The sequence below is a fragment of the Sceloporus occidentalis genome, unplaced genomic scaffold, assembly GCF_023333645.1.
Source record: "Sceloporus occidentalis isolate IW3139 unplaced genomic scaffold, rSceOcc1.0.p SCAF_2, whole genome shotgun sequence".
NCBI classification, from domain to species: Eukaryota; Metazoa; Chordata; class Lepidosauria; order Squamata; family Phrynosomatidae; genus Sceloporus; species Sceloporus occidentalis.
In genome coordinates, this window is record NW_028316982.1 from 12,832,371 (window position 1) to 12,842,037 (window position 9,667).

The window sequence follows — 9,667 nt, forward strand, 5'->3', positions numbered from 1 at the left end:
CAACATTAGGAGGAACTTGCAGTAAGAGCTGTAAGAACACATTCCTTCGGAGATTGGTGGAGTCTCCTTCTTTGGAGTTCTTTAAACAAAGGCTGGATAGCCATATGTTGGGGATGCTTTGATTGTTATTTCCTGTATGGTAGGGGGTTGGACTGGATTTTCCTTGTGGGAAATCCAACTCTATGATTCTATGTTGTGTGATAAACATCAGGCATTTCCTGTTTAACTCTCATTTAACTCTTGTTTAAATCCTGTTTGCCCCCTAGTTTGATAAAGTATATGATTCATCCCAAGAGAACCAGCATGATGTAGTGATTTGAACATTTGGGTTATGACTTTGGAGAGCAGGGTTTGAATTCCTGCTCAGCCATGAAAACCCACTGGGTGACATTGGTCACAGTCTCTCAGCCTCAGAGGAGGGTGCAATGGCAAACCCTCTCTGAAGAAACCTGCCAAGAAAGCCCAGTAATAGGGTTGCCTTAGGATTGCCATAAGTCAGAAACAACTTGAAGGCAAACATACACACACAGAAAGCTCATCCCAACAATTTCTTCTCTTTACAGTGTAGTTGGCAGCTGCAAGAGTCACCCTTTCCTGGATATGACAGCTCACTCCTTCCATTAGGATCCCCTGATCCTCTCTGTATAGCACTTGTAAGGGATGACAGAGCTGTAATGAGGATAATTGGACAGGAAAGCCTAACCACTAGTGCCTAAAGACTTTATCATATGTGGGTTTTAAACCTCAATTGTCACAGGAGAATAGCACCTTTGGCCGTGCTGCTTGCACAACGTCTCCTCCTGTCCATTGCTGTTGTATCACAGAAGCATTGTTAGAGGGCATCCTTTCATTGACAGGGAAACCTATCAATAAGCGGTCAATTGTGCTGCCACCCCATTACTCCACCAGTGTGATAAGTGACAGTCCGAGGTAGTCCCCATCATGTGGTGTCAATCTGCTCATCTGCTTTTCCTCTCCTGCTCAGTATTCCCAGGCAACCTGTTTTCTTTCTCTCCCCCCTACTTTTTTCACTTTTCTTTGTTTCTTTCTATTTTACTAAATTGCATTCCCATAACTCCAGAACTCTGTTACAAATTAATAATAATAAAAGGGCATAGGGCAGGGAGGTAGGGTTAAGAATGAGGAAAAGAGAGAGTGAGGACCATCAATGGCACCAAACACCCCCATCATGCTATTGAAGAGAGGTGTTAATAAAAGTCCCAAACCAGTATGTTTCTGTTCTTTTTTAAATAATATGATTGTGGCAAGACCAAGGTGTGTGTGATGAAGTCCTAAATCTGGATCCAGCCAAGCCATTATTTACTCCTGACCCATGCCCTTCTTTTGTAGCTGGCACTGTCCCTATATTAAGTTTGTCAAACAAAATGGATACTGAAGAATGTAAATACAGACGGGCTGGATTTTCAGTTAGGCAAAATTCTGAGCAGGTCTTTAGCCATGAAGGCAGCAGTTGCTTAGTTTCCTACACACCGGACTGTTATGTAGTATGTGTAAGTATTGCATGCTGTTCACAGTTCCTCCAACATTTCACAGATGAAAAATATGTGGCCAAGAAATATCAGTGTTGTCAAGATGGCAAAAATTATTAATGAGAAAGTAGCTAAGAGAGGTTGCAGGAGTTTACTTTTGCCTGACTCTTCTGGGAAGGGCACGATTTTGTACTCTCCTCTTCTCCCTCCTGCTGAGTTCATTGAGTGCCAATTACTTTTGCCCTTTGAACTCCGTTTGTAGCAATTGAAGTATGGACTTTATCACATGGGGAAAATAGGGAGAAATCAATCAGAAGTTTAAATGGGCATTATCCAGCGATATTCGTGCAATTGCAGTAAAGATTTAATCAACCAATCAAAATGCAAAAAATACATGATGCAAGCTTTTGAACATCCATTGGCTTCTTCATCAGGCAAAGGTGTTAAGAATCATGTAGGAGAGAAAATAATTATAAAATGCTTATCTTAGTCACAAGTTTGCATTTTCTCAAGGTGCTGTCTATGCACATATGTCCCTCCTCCTTCGGGCCATTTGGCACTGAGGACAAAGCTTTCCAAAGTGCAGAAAATAAAATTTGTAATCTGTTAGAAATAAAAAAGATACCTCTTCTGAGATACCAGGTGTATCTAATTTTCCTCCCTCCTGTATGATTCTTAACACCTTTGCCTGACAAAGTGGAGCTTCAAAAGCTTGCATCATGTATTTTGTGCATTTTGGTTGACAGATTAAAGGTATCACTGTTTTGTGGATTTTGGATGTTGTTGTACTTTGCTACATGGCCAACATGGCTATCCCCTGAATATGTATAGGGCTATCTAATCATCTTTGGTTGATTGGGGGCCCATCCTTGTCAGGTTTCCTGATCACAGGAGCTCTGTAAGCACATTCAGTTTGAACATGATACATGCAAGCAAGCAGGACTCAGGAGTAGAATGGGCCCTCCACATTCTCTGGGATTAGGAGAGCAGGGCTCTCATGAAAGTGGAAAAGCTGCAAATAATAAACCATTGGGGGGGGGGGATTTTGATGATCTGAAGATCGGAAGGTTGGTAGTTCGAGGTCCAAATGCTGCATAATGGGATGAGTTCCTGTCACTAGTCCCAGCCTCTGTCAAGCTAGCAGTTTGAAAGCATGCAAAGGCAAGTAGATAAATACTTTGGTGGGAAGGTAACAGTGTGTCGGTGCAGTCATGCTGGTCACATGACCACCGGAGCAGTCCTCGGAAATTAACACAGCCCCCTACAGTTGGTTACAGCTAGACATCCATGTCAAGGGACTATCTTTATCTTTTTATTTTATTTTATTTACCTGAGAGAACACTTTTCTAGGAATCTCTAGGTCCTCCAACACAGTATCCTCCAACAATCTCCCAGAAATTAACCATAGAATTGCACTGGATGACCTGCATCTCTAGGAATCTCGAGGCCTTCCATCGCAACACTATGGTCAACTTCCAACAGAGTTGCGCTGGAGAATGTAGAGATTCCTAGAGAAAACACTGCGCTCCAGTGGTTCCGATCCTACCTCTTGGGAAGGTTCCAGATGGTGAGGCTGGGGGACAGCTGCTCTCGAAAAAGAGAGCTAACATCTGGCGTCCCTCAAGGTGCCATTCTGTCCCCTATGCTGTTTAACATTTACATAAAGCCGCTGGGACAGATCATCCGGAGCCATGGAGCACGGTGTTATCAGTATGCTGATGACACCCAGATCTATCTCTCCATGTCTCTGACTGATACAGTGACTAAGGATGGCACCTCCTCTCTGGATGCCTGTCTGAGGTCAGTAATGGGCTGGATGAGGGAAAACAAACTCAGGCTGAATCCAGAGAAAACAGAGGTACTTGTGATAGGTTCCCCAAGTCCAGACAGGGAAATTTGTCATCCTATCCTTGACGGGGTCACACTCCCCCTAAAGGATAAAGTTCGCAGCTTGGGAGTACTCCTGGACTCATCCCTGCAGTTATCATCTCAAGTAGATGTGATGGCCAGGAGTGCTTGGTACCAGCTTCGGCTGATACGCCAACTGCGCCCGTGTCTGGACCGAAAGGACCTTGAAACAGTAGTACACACACTGGTAACCTCTTGCTTGGATTTCTGTAACACGCTCTACATGGGGCTACCTTTGTACCAAGTTCGGAAGCTTCAGCTAGTTCAAAATGCTGCAGCCAGATTGGTCGCGGGAACTTCAAGATCCAACCATATGACACCTGTACTAAGATCTCTCCACTGGCTGCCAATTAGCTTCCGGGCACAATACAAAGTGTTGGTCATTACCTATAAAGCCCTATATGGCTTGAACCCGAGTTACTTGAAGGAATGCTTCTCCCTACATAATCCGCCCCGCACTCTCAGAACAACGGGGAAATATTTACTCGAACACCCCAGAGTGAGATTGACATCAACTCACCAGAGAGCCTACACGGCAATAGCTCCAGCCTATTGGAATGCACTCCCGGAAGAGATCAGACTCAGTCCCACATTGGAAGCCTTTAAAAAGTCACTGAAAACCCATCTTTTTCAGTTAGCATATCCTTCCAACTCTATCTAGAGATATAACACCCCAAGAAGATCAGGATGCCTAGCCAAAACTGATAGCGTGACTGTTTGATATATTGTTTTTAAGGTTTTTAACTTGTATGAAATTTTGATGTATTGTACTCCATTGTATTGTAATATGTTATAGCTATGATATGTGAACCGCTTTGATCTGGAGGAAAGGCGGTATACAAATAAAAGTTTTATTTTATTTATTTATAATCAAATCCATGAAAAATCAAATCTGCAAAAGTGTATGCCACAAATGTGAAGGGCTAACTAATCTGCTTAGAGCCCCATCAAGACACAGAAGGGACATATAATACTATTGCATGTGATTAACAGGCAGTATACAGTTTCTTGACTGGCCAGGCTAAGTATAACTATCTGGATGATGATCAAGCATCCTTCTTCTTGTCTCCATCACAGTATTGTAAATGATTAATTTTCAGAGCTGGCATAATGTTAACAGTTGTGCTAGGAAGTCCTTGGTTCTAGTCTTGTCTAACTTGCTTCCGTGTTTATCTCTCTAGTAAGTAATCTTGTTGGATTTATACATGTATAGTGGTTCATTATAACAAAAAGGACAAACATGCCAAATATACTTAACAGTACAGTATTTTTATTCTATTTTGTTCCACTGCTGCCATCTAGGGTATGAAATAGCAGTAGGAATAAACGTATTCATTGTATTAATAGCCATTCAAATTAACAAGGAAAAAAGCCCCATAACCCTGATCAGGAGGGGATGGTTGATTTCTTCTCCTTCCCCATCATCTCCAGTATTTTGCTCTGTTGCTGCCACCTAGGGCATGTTCTGCAATATATTATCTCTCAAAGAAAAATTGCAGTTGAATCAACAAACCAAACTGAGTATTGAATATAAAATGCTGTAATTCATCTGACATAAACAAATCTGAATGAATGGCAAATTCTGTTTACTCCAGTTAACTAACCAGAGAGGCAGGCTTCTAGTTAGTAGGTCGGTCTTAATGTCAGCAAGTGCAATAGCTTTACAGTATGGCTTCCAACTCCTGACTCCATTTTTCTTCCAGACTTAAGAGGAGGGTAGGCCTAAATATCCTAAAGGCACCAGATCCTGTCTGATTTTCAAAGCTAAGAAGGGTTATCCCTAGTCAGCACTTGGATGAGAGACCACCAATGAATACCAGCTGCTTTTGGCTATATTGCAGAAGAAGGAACTGGCAAAAAACATATCTGAGAATTTGTGAAGGCTTTCATGGCTGGCATCCATAGTTTTTGTGGGTTTTTTGGGCTATGTGGCCATGTTCTAGACTGAGAATTCATCTTGGATTTTACAGAGAGTTCAGACTTGATTTGCACTAGGACCCATTTATTCATCTTTTTAACTATCCATGGTGCGTTACAGAGTGCCAAGAAGTGGCGCTCTGCTGCCGCTGCTGGTTGCAACGTGGAGGAGCCACAGCAGCCAAACCGCGCGGCTCCTCCATGCTGCAAAAAAGAAGTGCCATTTGCAGCATGCGACGTGTGGACACAACGTGTCCACTACGTCAAAATGACAGCCCCCATGTGGAACGGGCACCACCATTTTGTACGGACTCAGTCTGTACTAGGGTTAGGGGCGTCAGGAAGTGACACCCCTTTCTAACCCTAGTACGGACCCAGTCCGTACTGTAGGCCCGTCTGTAACGGGCCCATGTTATCCATAGAACTCTTGTCCAGCACCACATTTCAAATAAGTTGATTCTCTTCCTGTCAGCTTTCTTTGCTGTCCAGCTTTTACAACCATACATAGAAATGGGAAATATGATAGCATAGACAATCCTAACTTTAGTATTCAATGAAATAGCTTGGGGTTTTGTCTAGTTCCTTCATAGCTGCCCTTCCATGTCCTAGTTTTCTTCTAATTTTGTGACTGCAATTTTCATTCTGATTAATGACTGAGCCAAGACACATGAAATCTTGAATAATTTCAATGCCCAGGTTACACATTAGAGTAATCAAATGTTGTGTTACACCTAATTCTTTAAGAGTGGTCCTTAGTTTTCTCATGATCTACACAAAGTTTGGATACTTGTAATTTTTCTTCTTTGAGGCCAATAACAGCTTTAAGGTAAGGATTTTAACTGCCTTTTTTGCAGTCATGTGTCCTCACGGCTCTGACCATGGGCTGTCTCTGCCACAGTGTTTGATATTTTATGTACATAGGACTTTCCCAAAAAAGATATAGAGCAGTTAGAGGATGCATTATAAATACTTCTTGATTATTGGTGAAAATAATACTGTCTGCTGTGTTAAACCTGTAGAAAGGATAAATCATCATTACATTTTCTAACTAAACTTGTTGACATCATGGCTGCAGAAAGATGTTTCAAAATTAGCAAAGATTATATTACAAAAACAATTTCAGAAAAGGAATATGGTTTCATGAATGCAACATAGGCTGAATATGCACTGCATCTGGGTTGTTGTTGTTTTTTTTGGGAGGGTGCATATTCTTCAGTTTGGCTTTCAAGGAGATGGCTTCACTTATCTGGATTATAGGCTTTTTTCATTCTTTCTTAACAGATACATTTTCAGCTACATGCCTCTCCATTGATTTCCACTATAGATTCCTTTTCCAGCAGTCTGTAGTCACCTGCTATGAGTCATTTTAAAAAATCATCGTGTATGTAATGTTTCATATATGGAATTTATCTTCTTGGGCTCCTGTTCACTTCTCCTTCATTGGCTAATTGCCCACAACAGGCCTGATGGCTAGACTTGCTTTTCTAAAGTCAACACTTTCAATAAGCTAAATTTACTGGTTTCCTAAACTGTAGGTTTCAAGCTACAAAGTAGCAAAATTGTTAATAAAAACCCAGGCTATGGGTCCCAGAATGTAAATTTGCTAATCCTGGCTAATTTGGGGATTTCAGTACTATCGATCATCACACTCTTGGGGCTAAATTTGTGAGCAGCTATCACAACTGTACAGGGCAGCAAGAGACACAGAAAAAGGAGATGTCATGCTTCAACAGAAAATGAAATAACAACATGATCCAAGTTAGCCTTATACTGCGTCCTGATCAAAACAATCTTGGCAGCAACAATCAGATGATGTAGCAACAGTATGTCTTGAGTTTCTCTGTAACATGCATTTGTGTTTGCTTATGCTTATTTAACACAAAAATGGTTGAATCATGGGCAAAGTTTAGAAAGTCCTTTGGGGATTTATTATCCTTTCAATTTTATTTGTAAACCCCTCTGAGATCATTTGGTCTAAACAGCAGAGTATTCATTTTCACAAACAAATCATAACTTCAAGGCAGAAAGAATCTCTAGAGATGTGAGTCAACACGAATCTGCCTCTGATAACCAGCATCCTTCAAGCTTGTTTGAGCATCCTTCAAGCTTGTTCAAGCCAGGTCTGTACAACACCTTTGCCAAGATTTACACATGCTGTTATAAAATGGAACCTGTTTGACTCTTTCAGCATTAGCTGGAAAGGTCTCTGGTGAAATACTGAAGCTAGTTGGTACTCCATTACCTACCATCGTCTGGTTTCCTAGAAAACTGATTCAGCTATTGAAATGCTGAATATCTCCCAGACAAGGATCCATCTCTCCCAGCATGTGGCCCTACAGTTGGTAAGCAATGTGTGATGGACAGGAAATGCCATCATTGGGACAAGGATGCTCAGCTTAATGCTTCTGCCATGTCTTTCTTAAGGCGGTGCTTGCCTGAGGACCTTATCACACCACCTCTATTCTCACCGTGATTATGTTAATGAAGGGAACTGCATACTGTTCAGGAACAGTCCCTACTGCACCTCCCTCCATTAGCATTACCAGGCTGTTGCTGTTTCCTGTATTGTCTTCCGCCCTTGTCCTTAACCCTGCCTCTCTGCCCTATGCCCTACCAAGCATACTTCACATTTGCATGTGGAATTTTATTTTGTTTTTTAAAATGCAATTTGGGACTTATGCTAATGTGCCTTTTAAAAAAATTAAGTCTTTCTAAAAAGGCTGTTCTGGAGTAGTGAAGGGGAAGGGGAAAGGAAAGAGGAGGAGACACTGACCCCAGGTGACCACGCAATCCCAGAACGTCTGCAGGAGTACCTTACTGTAGTTGAGGACTAGCGCTATACAGTGGCATCACTAGGGGGAGAGGGTAGTGCATACCGCACCAGGTGGCACCCTAAAAAGGATGACACCACTGCTATAATATCTGCGTTTGGCAGAAAAGGCTGTGGCATTCACCTGTTTCTGTTTAAAATGCTGTAAAAGATGGGGTGGGTGGGGGGGAGGCTCAGTGAGAGGAGAAAGGAGAGGCTGCAGATTTAAAAATAATAATAATAACATTTTACATTTTTAAAAAATTACATAATTTTTTTTCAGATTTTCTTTAAAAGTATCACATTTTACCAAAATTTCACCTTAACCACATGAAACTATGCATATGTAAATACATTTAAGTTGCACATATGATATTGTAATTTAAAGGTATAACTTTAATTTTGCTAGTTGTTCATGTCAGAACGATTACCATTAGATTAAATAATATGTGGGAATTATGATTAATGAGTAACATTACAGAAAACAAGACTAAGGATTCTGTATTGTGTGGTAGTGGAGGAGGTCAATGGAAGGGGTGACACCAAGTGTTAAAGCATTGGATGATACCAAATCTAGTGATGCCGCTGATGCTATAACACCAGCACTGTTGGGATCTTATTGATGGGTTTTTCCATCAATGGCAAGGTGAGGGCTAACCATATTTCAAGGATAAGGCAGCAATGAGAGTGAAATGGCATCATGCATACCACCAAAAGCACTATTATCAAACTTTTATGGTGGTTTAAAAGACACGTGTGGGTGTGATAATGTCCTGAGACATGAATACCTTTTGATAAACTGAGTATTGGGGTAATTTCTCTCAGGAAATCCATACAGATATCCTTTGTTGGTAAGAATTTCCTTTATTTCAAAGATCTTCCTGATGTTATGATGATTTTCGCACCTAAGTGATACTTTAAAATTCATAGGCAATCATTGATGCTAAAGGTAGAATTGATTCTACCTGAAGCATCAATGAAGAGCTCAAGCTGCCTGCCTCCTGCTTTGGAGGCATCTTGCCGAAATCACTGCCTAGCTTAGGCCTTGCATCTTTTATACTGAAACCACTTTTTCAGACCCTCAGTACATCTTGGCCAAAGAATCTTGTTAGCTCATTCCCTTTCTCAAATTTCTGATTTTGGGAGAAGGCCTTGCTTAGCTTGTCCTCCTTGTCTTTGCCCAACAGGACCAAGGCATAACTTTTGACATATCTAAAGTTTATATTTTAGGGAATACTTTCCCTGCACATTGCACCTCTGCAAACTGCCCCCTCTTTCTCTGGTATGTATGTGTGTGGCATAGAGAAAGTATTATATTGTCAGTTAGAAATACACACATGCATAGCATTAGTCAAGGTGTTCCAGTCCCAGCCACAGAGGCTCCTAGTCCAACCAAGAGTGGTCAAGATGGATAACTTTATTCTGAAAACACTGAGCATTTATAGAACTTTTAAGCTTAAGCAAGTATTTGTAAAGCAACTGTCAGGCATAAAACTGTGGAGCTTATCGCACAGGCCCTGGATGTGGCCTGTCGCATTACCAA